The following is a 4,006-nucleotide window of genomic DNA, read 5'->3' on the forward strand; positions in this document are numbered from 1 at the left end:
CATTCATATAAATACTTTTTAATGCCATTAACATATAACTGTGTATTTTTATTCAGCGTATGATTGTAATAATTTACACAGTACCACAGGCGACGATTGAGTAATATTTTTAGGGGGTGGGGTGTAATTTCTTCATAATTAAGTTTAAATTTAAATAGGCAAGACATTCACATAATGAAACTCCTTATAAATAACTCAAAATTGTTGCTCCATGTGTCAGACATAGATACTACCTATTGTGGAAAAACAATAATAACCTATACATACAAGTAAACAACTTATAAATTATATAATTAAAAATAATTATACTAATTATACTAATGGCAAAGAGACTTAGTTACTAAAATTGTTATCTTTAATTTGTAATTTATCCAAATTTGTTTAAATATTTTTTTATATTTCTATTAAATTGATGTAATCACAGATACCGAGGAAATTGTATTTGTTGTATTCAATTTTCAAACTTTATGACTTAGGTACAAACAAACATTTCATTGTTCGAAAATCGAACAAAACTGAAAAAAAAAATATATAAAATTTAAAATGTCTATAAATTGCTACAATAAGCCATAAGGTAACCAACTCTGCTATAGTAGGTTAGGTAAGATTAGACTATGGGTCAACTGTCAAGTGTATCGCGTCGTTGAGTAGGTCACTGTAATGGTTGGGATAAAGTTGAATTCATGATACATCATTATTCAATGCATACGAAAAACTATTCTCAGCGGGGACAGTTTTTCCGGTGTCAATATATATATATTATTTCTAAAGATATTTTATAGTAATACGATAGGTTGCACTATAGGTTGAGAATGTTATTTTACGAGTATATCTATAGATAAAAATAATATACATTGTGGTAAATAGTTTTGAATCCGTACAATTTATGTTTTTTGAATTGCAACAAAATAACTAAAATAATTAATTTTTGTTTCTTTAGGTAATAAGTGTATGATTTCGTGAAGTTTTTAAATTAAAATGTTTACAAAAAAAATCATCGATTATGCATAGTATATCTATAACCTAAAACATCACTGAAAGTGTTTAGCGGCCTGCGATTTTTTTTTACGATGTCACTGATAAATACGTGAGTTATTTATTATCTACTGTTGTAGTGTTGTCCACGCGTGTTCGCATTTACGCGGTTTTCAGCGGTTTTGTTTCGAACAAACGTAATATCTGTTATTAGAATTTGGACGGTTAACTGCACGTCTGTACCTTATCCATCATAATATTATATATAATACGAAATATTACGACGGTGATGACTATCGGACCCAAAATTCATTGTTTGTTATTGCTTGACCGAAAAGTTAAATTGAAACTTTTTCGATTCTCAACACACGCTACCTTATATATTTTCACATGTCGTTCATCGTACTTATTACCACCGCGTACTCGCGCGTTGTTCGGATAGTTTTTATTGATATAGGTAATTAAAGTATTATTGCATGCTAAAAAAAAAAGAAATATAACCTTTCAGTACTTACCTATTATAACTTTAAAATTTATAGTATACAATATACGTAATATCCATGACGGTGTTCATAAAATTAAAAATGCAAATTATTTTATTTCTTGAAACGAGAAAATCAATTATTGAACATTTTTTATTAACATTCTTAAAAATGTTAATAAATTATTGCATAAGAACCTACATATACAAAAAAAAAATAGGAAATCATACTACTATGTAGTAGGTTTCGGCCTTTCGGGTGTACTTTGTCATTGAGTAGGTCGTTGTAATAACATTTTAAGTTAATGATAAATCATTGCATATACGAAAAACGATTCAGATAATGCACAACCTATACCTATTTCTAAAGATATTGTATAATTTATTTATAAATTATTATAAGTTTTTTGTTTTTCTATTTTGTATGTTGAACTAATTTTTGACAAAAACATCGCATATAGTACATACTAGTTATTATAATATTGTATTGTTATATTATAATTTAAAAGTAAATTAGTAAATTAGCAACGTAGGTACCCTACTTTAAGCTGTGTAGATTCGTGGTATAAGTAGCTCAAAATTAGTTTAAATATTTTTAAAATGTAATTGTAAAAAAAAATAATAATGAACGTAATGGCGAATTGTCTCAAGCCACTAGAATCATTTAAAATGAATATTTTTTGATCGTAATTTATATAGGTACCGATCTAATTTCATCCAAATTTCAACTGCATATATGGGTATAAGATAAATGTACTTTGGATATTTTTGAACTGCTGTAAGAGCAACTTTTGAAGATCGTTGTATTAGCTGTATTAAATTTTCAAGATTTTAACTTACTAAAATAATTTATTTTACCTACGAAAAATATCAAAATAAAAATTTTTAAATATCAAATGTCTATATAATATATATTGTTATAGCTTGAACAGAGCCAAAATATTTTGAAAAACTATCATGCATAGAAAATGCTAATATAAATATTTTGTGGAAACGTAATTATTCATAGGTATATATTTTAATTACCTATATTATCTACGGTTAAAAATGATTGAATCACAACTAAAAATTTTTTTTTTTAGTTTTTCCAGATTATTTTTATAAGATACTGGTAATTTTGTACTAAATCAGCTAGACCCGACGAAAGAAAAAACTTTCCACAAAGTTGAAGAATAAAACATTTTTACTGCTCCAAAATGGACAAAAGACACGACGAACATACCAAAAAAATTTTTGTCACGCCTGCACCGAAAGTTTAGTTTTTGATGACGGTTAAAGCATTGGAAAGCGACCTTTTTCCGTCCAGTTAGTGGTTAAGTGAGAATTTCCCTAGTGCTAGGCGATAAAGTGGAAATCCCTAAAAGTTAAGGGCGGTAAAATGGAAATCCCTAAGAATACTGAGCGCCCATATCACGTGTATCCCCTGAAAAACCAGACACTAAAATCTATTCCACGGTCCTTACAAAACATAAACTTTTGGTTATATCTTATATTCATATTATATAACCTCCTTGAATGAGTCAAGAAATTGTTTTCGTAGAATAATCTGGTTAATCTGGTTGTTGCATAAATCGATAGATCCCTTTTCCGTGACCGATGAACGCAGAGGCGTGACAAAAAATAGTATGTGTGGCTTGCGCGGGAAGGCAATTTCAGTCTTGGGCGAAATACGGCCCTCTCCACTCAATACTTATACTAAGTAATAAAAAAACATCACCTTAATCCGCTTAGAATCTAAAATTACTTCAGTTATCATTAATATTAACTATGGAAAAAAAATATTTATTATTTATGAATATTGTGTAATTGTAAAATATATGTATAATTATGTCAACAATTTGTATTACTATAAGTTGTATACTCGTATAAAGGTATCTACCTGCCTAACTATAACCTACTACACTTGTCCACAAGTTAAAGATCTTAACTTCGTGACTTGTTAACATATTAAACGAGTAAAAACAAATAATAGTATGAACTTACTATATAAAGTATATTAGTTTATAATGTTGCTTATAAAAAATAAACGTAGGTACATGATAGACGACAGTATTGTTAAAAATATAGACAGGATTACAGGAATTAGATTCAATAAATCTTATAACATAACGATAACGTTGTCTATTATACAATAAGTATTAGGAAAATAGGAACCTTACAAAATGATACATCTAGTTCAGCGATAATCGTGAGCAATGTCAACTCAAATAATAAATAGGCAACACTAAATACACTTAATTTACAAAATATATATGAATGTATCAAAATATTAATGTAGGTATTCTATGTTTATAGAATGAAATATAGGTATAGGTAACGTATGTATAATACCTAGGTACAATTAATTAAGTTGATGTAACCGGGCGTCGTATTCAACTGTAAGTTTTATTTCCGAAAGTAGTTCATTATTTTTAATTGATTTTATAGGTATTTAAAATAAAGTTAAACCAACGTTCATGTGTATTTTAAGAATTAACTTTATAAGGCCATAAGGGTAAAATAATAACAATGTTCCGTAAGAGCATTATCCGTATAAGCATATAAAACAAC

Source organism: Metopolophium dirhodum, chromosome 1 (assembly GCF_019925205.1).
Source record: "Metopolophium dirhodum isolate CAU chromosome 1, ASM1992520v1, whole genome shotgun sequence".
In the NCBI taxonomy this organism is placed as follows: domain Eukaryota; kingdom Metazoa; phylum Arthropoda; class Insecta; order Hemiptera; family Aphididae; genus Metopolophium; species Metopolophium dirhodum.